Below are 17,384 nucleotides of genomic sequence, written 5' to 3' on the forward strand. Positions count from 1 at the left end.
AAGTTAGGGTTAGATATTGCTGTTGCAATGTGATAGTGGAGGAGCAGACCTTGTCTGCAGTTATTGGTAACTATTACCAAATGATTGAGATGATTATTGATATTATAAAAATGGTGGTATAATGACTAGAGGGTAGGACGATGGATGAATTAAAGATCTGTCAAGTTACTGGTTTTCACTACAAGAAAACTACCCAATAGCGAAGGGAAAACTGCTCGCTATAAGTACGAATCTGGTTCAAAAAAGGGAAATAGCAACCAGCTACACTTGTCCTTATAGCCCTTGTCGCTAAGGACCTTTAGAGACGAGATTATTAGGATGGTCACTGATTCTTTTTCGCGACTAGTATAGCACTTGTCCTTAAAATACTTTTAGGGACCATATATCTGGTACCTATTCACACTTATTGAAATTGTGGTCGTTAAATCATTTTGCGACTAGTTACCAACTGGTCCATATATTATTTTGCGACTAGTTTCTATCTGTTGCATAATTATTTTGGGACGACTTCTAAGTTGGTCTGTAAATCAGTTTGTGACCAGCTTGAAGCTGGTTTGTAAATCAATTTGCAACCAATTTGAAATTGGCCCGTAAATGAGTCTGCGACCAATTTGTAGCTCGTCCAATTTAAGAAAACTTTTAAGTTGGTCCCTAAATCATTTCGGGACCATTTTGAAGGTGGTCCATAAATCATTTCACAACACTTAAAAATTTCCTACCCAAAGGAATAAGGACTAACAATCTAGTACTTAGACCACATTTAATTAGCACCTAGAAAATATGATCATCAATATAAAGTTGTCACTTTCATATATAATATATGATGTAATTACAAAATAAGATGAGTATAAGTCATCTCACTATACAACAATGAGGTAAGCTAGTAACCATATTGTGATCATGAATCCTTAGCAAAAAAATCATATACCATCCTTAAACTATATATAATCCAAAGTTGCCTTCACCTTCCCAACAAAAAATGGTCAATCTACATGTTGTTTAACATCGGGTTTCTGCAAATTTTCAGCATTCAAAATCTGCAAAAGAATTTAAACTTTCATTTAGAAAACCTATATATAAAAATAAACAAAAATGTGTGATTAAATCAAATAACAATTTCTAAATAAACTGAAGGAGTATTATTGTATGGAATACAATAGAGTAACCTTCATTCTTCTCTTCCCACATAACTTAGACCACCTCTAGGAATACATATACATGTATAACTAAGCATAAATACTCAAGACATTCAGTAGGACATTTTTTTTGCTTAATGTAGAACATATGACATTCTGTTTGTTTATAAGTAGGACTAAAAATGTAACACTTTATCAAAGGACAGGGACTATTCGTCGAGCGTGGGTATGAACATGGATAGGGGACTGAAAACATCTAATTCATTCACACAATTACACAAGTTGTTACACGAAAATAATGCAAGAGATTGGGGTACATGGCAAACGATGTGGAGGAGGAGTAGCACAACACAAAACTCAATTTTAATGAGCATCATAGCATGTAATGTAAGAGGCACTAATCAAGTGTATAAGCGTAAGGAGATGAAGGCATTTTTAAGAGAAAATAATTTTATTCTATTACGTATACTAGAAAACAAAGTCAAAGAAGAGAGAGCACCAAAAATCATAAAGAAGCTTGGGGATAAATGGAGATGGGTAGCGAACTACAATATTGATCGGAGGTGAAAGATTTGGGTATTACGGGACTACTCTATCATCGACTTTAGAGTTGATGTTGTGCACCAACAGTTTATCTTTGGATATTGTACTAGAATAAAATCGAATACTGGATTTTACTTTGGAGCAGTGTATGGGTTACACAAAATTGAACTACGAGAGGGCCTAATAGGGCAAGGGCGTAGCTACAAACTCTTTAGGGTGTCCAATTGGACACCCCTTCGTTGGGAAATTATATCGTATATACAAGTAAAAATAATATACAAAATAGTTAAATAACATATTCTGGACACCCTTAACACAACAGGGTGTTGTAACCTACTGGTTTAAGGTGCCTTGAAAGAGCCAAGTCTTTAAGCGTTTGTGAGTTCAAATCTCACTAATAACAACTTTAACCCTCTCTTTTTTCAAATGTTTTCCCTTTTTTAAAATTTCTAGTGCACCTTTCATCCTTTTCCTCTTTTTTTAATTTTTTTTTCATGTATATTACATTTTTTTTTTCAAATTTTTTCATGTATATTACATACTTTTTTTCAAAATTTTCATGTAGATTACGTAGTTTAATTTGTAAAAATTTACTAGTACACTCATTCATCCAAAAGAAAAAATGTATTCGTGTATAATTCTTGGACACCCTGGTGAAATTTCTAGCTACGCCACTATTATGGGGTGACTTAGAACCAGTGATCAACAATGCTGCAGCACCAAGTGACATATTCTAAAATGCTAAATACTGCAACAACAAGTGACAACTTCTAAAATGTTGTAGCACCAAGTGACAGATTAAAAAATGATGCAGCACCAAGTGACAGATTCTAAGTGACAGACTCTTAATGCTGAATGAGTTCAATAATTGCCAAACATGGAGGGAGTAATCCTGGAACACCACTTTTCAGATCACTGTCCACTTAGTAAATATGGAGGAACATGATGGAAAGGGTCCGAAGCCTTTTCGATTTTATAACTACATGGCAGAGCGTAAATTTTTTATCACAGGAGTAGAGAAGAGCTGGAATAGAAGAATCTTACATGTTCTAAATGAGTTTTTTGTCCTCACTTGAAAATCCTTAAATAGTCAAAAGTCCCTTTTTCTCTGCAAAATTTCATTAGGAGTTAGTGTGCTGAAAAAATATAAAGTTACATTGTACATGTCCTAAACAACAGGTATACACGAAAACAGGAACCACTATATGTACTATATACAATTAAATTTTCACTCTCACAGATACAACTAGGACAATGTACTCTCACCTTACTCGAAGCCACTCTGAACGACCCAATAGAAACCTTAAGATGTAAGATCGAAATCATAGTATGCAGTATGTCAACCACTTTAATTTTACAGGAAACTGTTACAGCACGCATAATCATTCTAGTACATATATTTATCAAACACACAAATATATTTTACGATAAAATAACCAACAACTAATAGCTTCACTACGCAGAACCAGCACAATAAAATTTACTCACATGGTATCATCAAGTATCTGAATAGTCATTCTCTTGAATTGGAGGCTGGAAATTAGGGTGTTGCACTAAAAAAATTCTTTCAATTGCTTTAGTTCTTTCATCTCATTTTGAAAGTTAGATATGCAATCCTTCAAAGACTGATTTTGTTTTTGAGTTGAACGTAGCTCAACCAACAATTTAGCTTTTCAGGATGCCCTACCTTTCAAATCTCTTACTTTTACTCTACCTCAAAAGCCAAATACGTGACTACGACTTTGAGGTCCAAAGCATTTCTCAATAATTTCTATGCTAGAAAGTGATGGTTAAGACTCCACCAATTCTTGAATTTGAGCCTACAAAGTGTATATAGGAGATTTTTTTTCAGATCCCATAATAACTAAATGTTAAGAACATGTACAAATAACTAAATCTTAAGAAAATTTTCAATTAACCAAACACATATGTTTCTCGATTGTTTCAGAATCAACAAGTGTGTTATTTTTCTTGCGAGTCTCGTAAAAGGTAGTTGCCAAATCTGGTGGATTGCCATCATTTGTGCCCTTTACATAAAAGTAATATGTCAAACCTGAATATCTTTTGAAGTAAAATATTCTTTTACTAACCACTCCCATTTCTTCTTTCCTACCCCCTTAGGCATATTCTTAAGACCATCTTGTATAGGCTTACCCTTCACATAGTTTGCATTCAATTGACCTCTCCATTTATTCCATAACTCTTTCAGCCATCCCAAAACATGATCTCGATGACTATTCATGTCATTACTATCAAATTTATCTTATAATGTATCAAACATAGGTTCACATCAGCTATAATCACAGGAACAACTTGTATTTTGTTTAAGCTAACCATCATTTCCCTAGCTCTAACAAAGATCAGAGTAGTCACAGTCTTACAATGTAAAACGATATGGGAGAAACAATTTAAAATCGAAACAGGAAGGAGCACACTAATTAAGCATCGAGAATTGTATTAAGAAGAGAGTAGCCTAAGAATATATTGAAATATTTAATCCAATTACCTTAACAACAGCCCACATGTGATTTAGCTTTTCCTCCTTAATGTGTTTCCATGATGATACTCATAACGGACATATATTACGATCACGAACTAGTTTTCCCAAGTGCCTCGAAAATAAATTACTATTCTTCCCAACTATTTGATTATTGTAAAATGTCACTTTTAGCTTTTGTCCAATATCAAGAGATGCGACTTCTTTGCACTTGTTACTTCCTCGAACCTTTTTATCCATTCCGGTAGCACATGAACCTACATTTACATAATTTATAAATGGTAAAAAATATTGTACATATGATAAACTTGTGATTAAATAGATATCAGAAATGAAAGCATACTTGTTTCAGCTGTTTCAACAGACTATTTAACTTGATCATTAGGAGAAATTGGAATATCGGAATGCAAACTCTCTTTCTCATGAGCAAAAACAGTTTTATCTGTTGTTCTCCATCCTTGAGAGAAACCTAATGCAAGAAATTATATCAGTAAAATTACTTGAAATAAATTAAATTCAATTCTGAAAAAGAAAAAAATTTAAGAAATCATACTCGTTTCAAATGTTGGGGTGGACTCCATAACATTATCTGTAGAAAAAGAAAATGGAACATCAGTTTGCATATTCTCTTTCTCAAAAGCCAAAAACTTTTTATTCATTGTTCTCAATCCTTGAGAAAAACCTAATGCAAGAAATTGTATCAGTAAAAGTACTTGAATTAAATTAAATTCAATTTTGAAAAAGAAAAAAATTTAAGAAATATACTTGTTTTAAATGTTGGGTGGATTCCATAACATCATCAGTAGAAAGAGAAGTTGGAACATCAGCTTGCTTATACTCTTTCTCAGAAGCCAAAAACCTTTTAATCATTGTTCACCATCTTTCAGAAGCAGAAGGACATGACATACTTTGACTAACATAACGGGCATTTTGATTGTAAGATCGCTCCTTATTTTCAGAATCTTCAATTGAGCACATAGATTTAAGCCCTTGGGACTTCCCTTGAGGACCTAGTGCAAGAAATCATATCAGATGAACATTAGCAATAAATTGAATTCAATTCTAAAACATAATAAATCGTAGAATCATACTTGATGAATTTGTTTTGATGTATTGCATAAGTTCCTCAGTAGATGAAAAAGATGGAATATGTCCTTTCTCAACACTCAAGTAGTTTTTGTTCATTGTTCGCACTCCTCGAGCATTAGACATAGATCTATGACCTTTTCCTCGTCCCTTTGCAACCACGCCTAGTATAAGTAAAGCGACAATAAAAAATTAGCATTAAAATTCCTCGTTCAAATTAATAGTACAAATAAAAAAAAATCATACTCATTTCATTATATTGATTGGACTGCATAACATGATTAGTAGATGGAGAAAATGGAATATCAGTTTTTGACACCCCTAAAGACAACATAGATTTAATCCCTCTTCCTCGTCCCTTCCATATAGCACCTGGTGCCACATATGCATATTTGGTAGTAGCTTTCACCGTAGATTCCACCTCATTTTCATCCTTAGATGGTTTCATATCAAACCTGCTAATATACAAAGATGATGTGTTAACAAAAAAAAATGAAAAAACATTCTAAAAATCATATACTTGCCAAAAACAATTAAGACATATAAAAATAATGTACTACAAAAATCATATATCAAAATATATAATAATGAATATGCTAAAGCTTAAGGAGATACTTCACCTCAGTCATTCTTTTTCATTTATTTGGTGAAGAATTTTCTAAATCTTCAAATTCATTGTCCTTTTGTTGGACAATTTCATAGGAATCACAAGGTTGTACCTTTCTCGCGACACACCAACCTCTACTGGAATTATCATTAGCATAAAATACCTGAGAGGCTAATATAAAAGGCTCATATATTTTCATAAATCGCCCCCAATTTACACTTCCCCGTTATGTTTATCGACTTTTCATCTAGATTCGCCACAAACTTTACAAGAATCAAGTAATTTATCCTCCTTCCATTATAACATGCAATCATTTCTACAAGCATCATTCCTTTCGTAGGAAAGCTCAAGATTCTAAATTACCTTCTTTGCCCCATAATATGTATTCGGCAAATCGGCTTCATCTGGCAACAACTCCACTTTGAACATTTTTAACAACATTGTAAATGACTCATTACACCAATGACCCATACTTTTTCTGTGAAGCAACTAATTAAAGTTGAAAGTTTTGAAATTTTTGAACCTTGATAAAGTGGATTCTCAAAGTCTCCCAATAGGATATAAAACTTTTTTGCTTCAACATTTGGTTCCTCTTCATGTGAATCTTTACAATCAACATCTGCAGTGTGTCCATAATGATTAGGACAGAAATCTCTCAAAATTTCTCATATTTCATCCTCATTTTCACAATTTTATACTTCATTATCATCTCTATCTTCATATTCTGATTCTGGCTCACCTAAGACTTCCCCATGATGGTACCTAAAGGTATAATTTTTAATTATTCCATATACTTTCAAGTGTGTTCTGACTGTCTCATGTGTTCCTAATGTGGTTTACAACATTTGACACACGGACATCGTATTTCATACATTTCTCCTGTTCTTTGAAAAGTATAATTCAAAACATTTTCCACCCCGATAAAGTAGGCCTCATTAAGTCGATCATTAACAAGTTGCATCCATTGCTTACTCGGTGCCATAACCTTTGATTATATATAAGAGTTAGATGAATAATAATTTAGGATAACAAATTTACTAAGATGAACATTAGTTTCTATTAAACATGTCAAGTCATCCTAATGATAAACGAAATATATGTAAAATGAACTAATATCATCTTTTTTTTTAATTGAATATGTGTTGCTATATTTAATAAAACTCAAAGGTCTTAACAAATGCATAATCCTAAACCTACTAGTGAACATCAAATAAAGACGACATGTCTAGATTCATCAAAAAAAACAACGATGAGATAATATTGATTTGTTCATTTATTAAATTCTTTCATGTCAGATCTATTTATGACAATATGATAAAATATTATTCATAAACTTATGTTTAAAGGCTACAATGAGCTATGAAAATTATTCCAACTCAATCAGAATAGTTAAGAACACTACACACTACGAGTTAAACTTAATGGCTCTAAAGTTTAATTTTTCATCCATGTGAAGTAATGACCTTTTTCATGTTTCACAAAGCTAAACTCATCAGCCACTTCTCCAATAATTTTTTTTTATCAAACTGCATGAGGATCCAAGCAATTTCAGTAAACATTTAGAATCTAATTGAAATCAAGAATCACAAAAGAACAATGACAAATAACCATGAATTTCCAAGTAGCTTAAGATTTAAAAAATGCACCACAAGTAGTAACTTTAGAAACCATTATGCAGCCATAGTTTTAGTAGAAAAATAACAATTCAAACAACATTTGAAACACCAAAAAAAAGGTAACTACTATGAAGTATATTATATGACACACATACTTAAAGTTCTTGGGATAACATAACTTTAATCCAATAAAATATACGCTAAATTGATCAAAAGTAAGTAGAAATAGAAGTCACTCAAACTAAATTTTATGAACTTCAATCAATAGAGTGTTGAGAGAAATCAATTTCACTCATAGTAATTAATAAGACTACTACTTCTCAACAATTCTCTTAAAGTGCAGTTTGCTCAAGAATTCTGGACTCAACTATTCACCTCATGAAACTGTATAGATCACAAAATAACTTGATATTCACAATATTAGCTGAAAGCAAAGATTGTTAGCTAGTTTCGAGTCAATGTTGTTCAAGAAAGTGCAAAAAATTGAAACAACAAAAGTAGAACTAAACTAGAATGCTACTGAATAATTCAGATGCTTTAACAAAGCTCATTAACAATTTTGATTCTTTCTCGTCTAATCCTCAAGCTGCTCATAGACAAATAAAAAAAATTTAGATGCTTTAATAAAGCTCATTAACAATTTTGTTTCTTTCTCGTCTAATCTTTTGATTGTCAGATTATACATTAAAATTGAATACAATGGTAATACAATAAAAGAATGATTCAAAATCAAAGCATATAAACTGGGTACTAAAATTAAAGACACTAATGTTAAAAATATTCAACCAATTCATCACCTAATAGAAAAAATATTGCAATGCCAGCCTTACAAAAATTCTTGGCAGCCCTAGAAATTATTCAACCCTAATAGAGAAAATCATAAATAAACTCTCAATTATCTCCGCCTTGACCCTCAACCCCCAACCTTACCTACAAAACTATCATTTTCAGTGCTAACAAAACAATGAGTATCCATAAGAGCCCAATTACATAATATTTCAATCATCAAAAATAAAAATGGCAGATTATATCGACAAAGAAGAGGGAGATGAATCTGGAGGAATAAACTTACTTTAAATGTAGATACTAGATGAACCGTTTTTCTCCAAAAAAAAATGCCTTAAAGCTTCAAAAATTAGGACATATTTATACCAATAATGCCTTCAACTTTCAAGATTTGGGGAATTTAAAGACTACTGCATAGAGCAAGAGAGAAAACATAGAGGATACTTTAGGGATTTTTCATTTTGCTGGAGAGAGAACGATTTTGGGGCTTTAGGTTATTACTATAGAGAGAGAAATTTGTTTAGAGCCTTTTAGTCTTTCACTTTTGGTTCCTGCTCTTGCCTTGTAGTTTCCCGCTGAAAATTTTCATTCAGGGACCAGTTATTTTATTTTTAGAACATAATTTAGTCAAATAGAGACTAGTAAATAAAATCATCCTTATAAGTACATTTTAGGGACCATGTTTATAACTTGTCACTATATTTTCGTCTTTAATAAGCCTTTTTGTTGTAGTGTTTGTAACTTCATTAAATTGATTTTCGTTTCTTTATTTTTCCATTTTATGATTATCGTATAAAAGTTCAAGTTTCAATAATAATTAGTATAGATAATTAAATATTAGGTGTATTGTATTTTATGAATATCATTATATTTATAGTAATATTAGTATCTAGAGACTTGTTTACTTATGAATTATGCATAGTTGATAGATTGGAAATGTTAGAGGCATTAAAGAAAGAAAAACGTTTGTAAATTAGCTTACTTGTCTTTGGTTCTTTGGTGGAGATATATTATGATTTGTTCTATATGATACAGGGACTCTCAATAGAGATTTCTAGTCATTGAGTAATGTTGTGAAATTTCCTATGTATTTAATTGTTGTGGTTTGGATGATAAAGAGTGATGAATTAACTATATTGTTGGATCGGGTGTCATGATTCGACATGATATGTTTGGATCTGGTGTCACGTTCAGGCACGGTAACATTAAAAAAACATATTAAAATAACTCAATATACTCATTCTCAAAGAATCCATTTACCAAAAGAGCGTACAGTAGAGGCCTGAGTCCTATAGGTGTTCTTAATATTGTTGACTAATTACGTACTTGCTTCAAGATAAGACAACACTGCTTAATTTTGAAATACAGAGAGGTGATGGATCAAGAAGAAAGAATGTGTAAACCTCTGATGCTCTCCGATTGTAACGACCGGTTCCCGTCATTATAGAAAGAGCCAATGGGATAAAGCTTTAGGCAGAAAAACTTTTTCGTAGTAACTTGAGATTTCCCAACCTAGTCCAGATTTAAATGAAATCAAAATCAGTTAGGTCTAGGCAAATCTGGTAGCTATTGGGTGATTTAATTATTATTTTAATTATATGACTAGATAGCCAAGAGGTTAAGAAACCCGTACAACTTTACGGAAATGAATTCGAGTGAGTAGAACTCCCGAAACTGATCTTGGCGTGAACGGGTAGTTTCTGAGTGTCGTTGGTTGAAGGTGTATTGTAAAATTGGGTCTTGGAATTATTAATTTTGCTCACTATTTCGTGCAAGCTGCTATGGCGGGGATTTCTGCCACCAAGGCGGGGCCGCTGCAGCAGGACTAGTCACTGTGGCGGGTCATATGCGACTTAAAGTCGGAAATATACCCCAAAAATATTTTATTCTGAAATTTTCGAACTTGAGAGCTAAGAAAAGAACCCATGAGACTTCTTGATAGTTTTCAACCATTATGGAGGCTAAAGGTAAGGGTTTAACTCCCCTAATCCATTTTTCGATCCGTAGAACGTAAACTAATGGGTAATAATCGATGGAGGATGTTTTGATCTGGAACTTATGGTGGAAACAACCCTAATTGGGATATTGGGATCAAGGGTTTGATTTAGGGTTGATAGGATTGTTAGTAATTTGGGTAATTAGTTATCGTTTATTGATTTTCGTGTTATAATTTTAATTTGTAGATGAAGATCAAGCGGAACAAATCTGGAAAGGGAAGAATCATGTTTCTTAGGGGATTCAAGCTTTGGGTGCGGTAGGTGATGGTAGTGATTCTATAATTGTGTGATGTCTGTTTGTTCTTGCTTGATTATAATACATGTGTGTATGGGAATGCTGCATTATTTTTCACACTAATTGTAGATGAGGATTGATGAATGATGAATGCCATGAATCATGACTTGATTGTATGAATATGAGAATATACTTATGATTGTGATTGTGACTTGTTGAATGGATCGGGTGTTGGGTTCCGACACACTAACTTGGATCGGTTAACACGTTCCAGCATAAATATGGGATCGGTTGCCACGTTTTGGCATAAACATTAGATCGGGTACCACGTTCCGATATGCTAACTGTTTGGGCTTAGGTTCCATGATAGGACCATTGGCTTGACATAACTGTATAATTGAGACTTGTGAAATGCTCTGTTGTTCTTGAATGTTGTTGATATGGTATATATTTGGTATACGCATGTTATTATATATTTTATTTATTTATGTATGTTGCACTTAGTACGATATCCGTGTGATCCTATCAATACACTGTGGTTATGTACTTATACTGCACTTGCTTTTTCTTTGTTGAGTATAGGGAATCTTCAGGCGGCTATTGACAGACCTCGCTAAGAATATCAGTGATCGTTCAAATTCAAGGGTGAGCATGTTCTTCTAGGCTACCATGAGTTCTCTTTTCGCTTAGTCCATTTCATTCAGACTTAGACTTTCTTGTTAGTTATTAGTGCATTAGGTTGGGGTTGTAACCCTTCTTGTTTAGACTTATTGATCTTGTTAGAGTTTTGGTACATTGACTTTCATGTTTTAGGTGTTACTTCCACTTTGTTTAGTTGTTAGACTTTCTTTTCTTAGCATTTAACTTGCTTCTGTAACTGAAATGTCTTAGTATTTTGATTAAAGTTCATTACATAATTAGTATTAGGAAATCTCTCCATTTTCTCTTGTCTACTATTGTACAATAACTTGATTCCAATTGGTATCTGGCGATTCAAATTGGTATCTAACGTCTTTCACTCGTCTGTCCGCAGATGGTTAACACTATATTCAATGACGTTAGGCTCGTAGCTCCTGTCAATGCTCCGGCGGAGGAATTTGTAGTGAGAGGTCACGGTCGAGGCTGGGGTAGAGTAACAACTAGGGGTAGAGGCTGATGAAGGGTGGCGCCTACTAGGGATGGAGCACCGGTTGGAGATGCTCCCAGAAATGAGGCCCCTCATGCCCACCATGAAGAGGTAGACGAGAATATCGAGGTTGAGGATGAGGAGAATGTTGGACAAGAGGAAGTGGTGCAGGTTGAGACTACAGGTATTCCTCCCATAGACCCAGTGTAAGCTCAGCTGATCATGTTATTCTTGAAAGGGTTGGTTAGTCTTGGAGTGCTTCCCTTTGTTCAAGCAACTCAAGCTCCCGCTAATCCTTCTATTGTTATCGTTGTCCGCAAGGTGGGTGGAATTGGAACTGCTGATGCTTTTTTCCATCCTTTGTTGGGTTTTTTTATGACTGGTAATGAACATGAAATGTTGACTATGTTTTTGAAGCTAAAGCCTCCTGTATTTCTTAGTTCTTAGAGTGAGGATGCTTATGAGCTCATCCTAGATTGGTATGACAGAGTTCATAAGTTGGGAATTGCCCATCAACATGGAGTAATATTTGTGACTTTTCAGCTTCAAGTTGAGGCAAAGCAGTAGTGGAGAGCTTATGTGGAGTGCAAATCTTCAATTTTAGCCCAACTCTTTTAGACTCAAATTCATGCTTTGTTGTTAGAAAAGTATGTGCCTCAGACTTTGAGAGATCGAAAGAAAGATGAGTTCATGGCTTTGAAGCAAGGTGGTATGTCTGTGGTTGCTTATGAGGCAAAGTTCGATGCTTTGTCTAGATATGCTACTCAATTGCTGACTACTGAGAAAGAGTGAATTTGTTTATTTATTAAGGGACAAAATTATAAGTTGCAAGTATTATTTGTTCACATGACCTCTGCAGGGAGGAGCTTTAATGAGGTAACAGACTTTGTTAAGAAATTGGAGGGGGTGAGGCTAGACAGTCAGGTTAAGGCATTGGCTAAAAGGGCCAAGAACTCGGGTAACTTTCAAGGTTCTTACTCCAACGGTTTAGGGAGGCCAACACTTGCAGCAAGGCCAATCCAGTCAGCTATGCTCGCCTCTATAGGTAATTACTCGGGACCTCTACCTCATAATTTGATTCAGGATAGCCAGAGAGTCGCACCTTCGGCGGACAGAAGGACATATTTTGATCGGACATGTTACCATTGTGGAGAACTTGGGCATATGAGGAGAGATTGTCCCCACCCATGCATGATGGATTCTGCACAACAGCAGTCTTGAGTAGTGGTACTCGCAGGAAATGATAATAATGGTCGAGGACATCCAGAAGGTGAGCTAGGAGGTAATCAGCGAGGCCCTAGAGGTAGAGAAAATGGTAAAAAAGGCAGGGGTAACATGAACCAGGCAGGGAAGTCGCTCGACATGACGATAGGGCTCAGTGTTATGCCTTTCCGGGCAAGAGTGAGGTAGAGCCATCAGACGCAGTGATTACATGTACCATTATTGTCTGTGAACGGATGGCTAATGTGTTATCTGATCCGAGTTCTACTTATTCTTCTATATCTATGTGATTTACCTCAGAGTTTGATATGATCTGTGATATACTTGATGCCCCTATCCATGTTTCTAATCCAGTTGGAGAGTCGGTCATAGTAACCCATGGCTATCGTGCTTGTCCTATCTTGTTTATAAGTTTTCAGACTTGAGCTGATTTGGTAATTTTGGATATGACTGATTTTGAATAATGTTAGACATGACTTGGTTGTCCCTCTATTATGATGTACTTAATTGTAATACTAAGTCTGTAACTCTAGAAATTCGGGAAGGGAAAAATTAGAGTGGGAAGGGGTGTACAAGCCTAAGAAAGCTAAGATCATAGCCTCCATATGGAATAGGAAACTGGTAGGGCAGGGTTGCGTAGCTTATTTGGCTCATATTCGGGATGTTGAGGTTGAGTCTCCATCTATTGAGTCTATTCCTATGATGTCAAAATTTAGAGAAGTGTTTCCTAATGACTTGTCTAGTATGCCTCCAGATAGGGATATAGATTTCTGCATTGATTTGGAACATGGTTGTAACGACCCTCAAAATAAAGTAGGATAAAGTAGATCCTCACATGGGTTTTATGCATTAATAACTTGTCAAAATAATGAAGAATACCTTTTTAAGTTAGTTTTAAAGAGTTTGGAAGTCAAACGTCAAAGAAAGACCAAGACGTTCGAAAACTAGTCTTTTACGTATTGGTGTGTTCTAGTATTTTGTTCATGTTTTTATGTGTTATTTGGAATCTAAAATTAGTTGATCTGACCGTAGTGTCTTAATTAATGTTTTTAGGGTCCAAACGTTCAAATACGACTCCCCGGGGGCCACCCTAACAGTTCCCGAGGAGCACCCCAAGCTTGGCCAAGCAAGTTGCCAAGGCAGCTTGAAGTTGTGCTTGGAGGGAGCATGTCCGCGTCGCGGACTAGCTCCACCAAGGGCCAAATGTTTTGTCCGCGTCACGGACATGTCGCAGACTCTACTGTCTCAAATTTAATTCCCAGAAAACATGTGGGAACACCCCTGCGTTGCAAACTTGTTTCCCGACGAAATCTACGAAAATAAAAACTCAAGTTTGACTTGTTTGAAAGGTCCCACTAAGTAAGCGGTAGTTTGGGTACTTTTGGGAATTATTATAAACGGTTATGCTACCTATTTTAGGGTATTATAAATTGGTTAAACCCCCAAAACCTAAAATTAGATCCCATTCTTCAAATTGACCCTTCCTTCTCAAAATAGATTCTCTCAAAAACTCCATTGAAGACCTTGATGAAGCTCAAGCTAGAAGATGCGTCTTCAACTAATTTCTTCTTCAATAATTAAGGTATGGTGACTCTTGATTCTTGAATAACCTCTCATTCAAGGAGTTCTATCAAAGATTTTCAAAAGTGATTCAAAGACCAAAATTCCCAATTTTCGATCTAAACATGGGTTCCTTGTCAAACGATTTTCTAAATCATTCTATTGATAAGGAATTCTTGGAGAACCCATGATCCCCAAATTCTCAAAAATTGGCCTATGATGTGGGTCTTTGTGAATATGATCTCTATTGGTGAAATTATGTTTAGATTAGATTGTATTGTTGTTTCTTATGATTATCTATACTTATTCATGTTGAATTGTTGGTATATTTATGAGTTGAGGATTATGGCCTCATGGGCAAAGTTATGGGTTGATCCCTTTGTTTATGGAATTGTACTTAGATTATGTTTATGATATTGAATTACATTGTTGATTCCTATTGCTACCTCTGTCAATTGATTATGAATTGTTGAGGATTGATCCATGGTGATCATGACTTGGAGAATTGGTAAGTTGACCTAGTAGAGTCTTGTTCATCGGTGTGAGTCGCGACGTCTAGTAGAGTCTTATTCATCGGTGTGAGTCATGACACATCTATGAGTGAGAGGCTATAGGATGATAGAAGTTTTACTTTCTTCATTACTCTTGTGTTGTGCCGTAGAGCTTAAATCCCTATGTTCTCTCTATCTTATTTTCTTTTCTCCGGTGGTGTTCTAGATCTTATTACTTGGAAGGGGTGATGTTGCAAGGATCGAGGGAAGAAAAGGTGAGTTTTAATGCTTATTATGATGTGGTGACTATATGAGTATATAAATGAAGGTAGATTTGGAAATCATATTGTGATGCCAATCATGGCTATGTGTGACCTATGAGGTTGGGAGCATTACATTGAAAATGTTATATGGTGGTGTAGTTCTCGTATGGTAAGAGTCGTTATGGTAAGAATGAAATCATCTTTAGAATGATGAGTTGCTTTATGGTGATGGGTAATGATAGTAGAAAGTCATGGTGGAGATTTGAGGAGTTTTGAAGGAATGTCGTAACTAGTGTGAGTTGAAAGTTGCCCTTCCTTTATGAGTGATGCTTCATGGTTGTCCTTGTGTGAATCAGAGTTCTTGTGTAGGCTTGCCCTAAGAGTGGAAAAAGGGGCTTTGTTCCATGAGTTCGGATTATGTTTTGCTCCAAGGTTAACTTGGAGAGTTGCATGCACCCCTTAGTTCATAGGAAGGACAAGAGAATATATGTTGACCANCCCTAAGAGTGGAAAAAGGGGCTTTGTTCCATGAGTTGGGATTATGTTTTGCTCCAAAGGTTAACTTGGAGAGTTGCATGCACCCCTTAGTTCATAGGAAGGACAAGAGAATATATGTTGACCAACTCTAAAGAGGATATTTATCTTGTAAGGGTGATCTTAAGTATGGTCATTCAAAGAGGGTGTTTAGATAATACCTAGGCATGGTTGAGCGGAAAGTTACACCAAAGGTTATGATAAGGGTATGGAGTGATAAAGAGTTGATTAAGCTCACCCCAAGTGGGGGATAATGTGCCTAGATAGTAAGGTTTTGGGTGCCCTTAATATTTCTACATTGATCTTCCATGAGTTCTCCATGTTGAGAACCACTTTGGGTGATAGATATGAAATGGAGTTGAATAGATAGTCATTTTTTTTTGGATTCTTGAAATCCTCACCTAAGGGAGCATATTGAAGATTTAGTGGAGAATGGTTCCTACCTTAGAGATGAAGAAGGTAATGATTAAAGGAGTTTTCATAACTTGATCCCAAGAGGGGGACATTGTGCTTAATTGGTAAGCGATAGTTTGGAGTCCTGCATATGATTATGAATTGCATGATCTCCGTATGTTATGCATGTCCTAGAAGACACTATGTTATACATTGTTTGAAGGATTCTTATTACATAAAAAAAAATGGAATTTTAGTAATAAAATTCATGTTTCTCATGTCAATATGCATCTTTATATGCTGAATGCACTCTTGATTTCATGAGGAAGAGAGTAAGAGCATGCTTAGGTTAGGAGTTGAGAATTTCTCCTTAAATGAATTGACCTTTGTGTAATGCTTGCTTATGAGTTTATTATGCCATGTCTGCATGTTGTGAGTCCCTCCTTGAAAATCACTAAACATGGTAATGACAAGTATGTTCTTGATAGTGTGATGATTAAATGATAAGACTAGTAGATGATCTATAATCCTCTTGTTTGGGTCAACTAGTATGAATTGCTTAATTGCCTCATGAGTGGAAATGTTGATCATGTCTATGTGTGCACTTGAAAGCCATTGCATAATGGACCCTATAATGATATAAAAGGGGTAAATATCATGTCATGCTTAGAAGAAGGTAGTTCCTCCTATGAACATGAGAAAGGCCTATGTGGTTAATGCATTATGAGTCGGTGAATAAAGTTTCTACTTGCTTGTGTTGCATGAGTTGATTTGAAGTGCATGCTTAAATGATTTCTTATGATAAAGTTGCATAACGTGCTTTAATGAGATAGTTGCATGTTGTGTTTCTTTGGTGTTTGAAATGAGAATGAAGATTATGACATGATTTCCTTGTATGTGCATAATTTTGTGAAAAATTCATGCTTAAGTTGTATTTTGAGTTTTCACGAACTTTATTTCTCATGGTTGAAAATTGCACCCATAGATGTTGTGTGATGTTGACTTCATGAAAGTTGTAATGAGCATGCTTTATGTTGTCTTGTTAAAGAAATGTCTTCTTGATTGCTTAGTATATATGTTGATGCTCATTGAATATGGAGAAGGTAGTTCCTCCTATACTTATGAGAAGTAGAGAGTTTTAAGCATAGTGATGATTTGGAGAAGGGAGTTCCTCCAATGAAATGGGAAATAATAAAGTTGATGCATAAGGAGTTGGTAGATATGTTGCTACTTTCTTGAATTGCACAAAGTTGTTTTGAGCCTTTTATGTGGAGTTAATGTTCCTCCTAGATA

General features: G+C 34.9%; 1 protein-coding gene across 1 annotated transcript in view; it reads right to left on the minus strand.

The window, feature by feature from the left end:
* LOC125874890 (uncharacterized) overlaps window positions 1–17,384 on the minus strand; it is a 942,258-nt gene that overhangs the window by 878,088 nt on the left and 46,786 nt on the right. The gene's annotated exons all lie outside the window — the stretch shown is intronic.

The sequence above is a fragment of the Solanum stenotomum genome, chromosome 8 (genome assembly GCF_019186545.1).
Source record: "Solanum stenotomum isolate F172 chromosome 8, ASM1918654v1, whole genome shotgun sequence".
Lineage (NCBI taxonomy): Eukaryota > Viridiplantae > Streptophyta > Magnoliopsida > Solanales > Solanaceae > Solanum > Solanum stenotomum.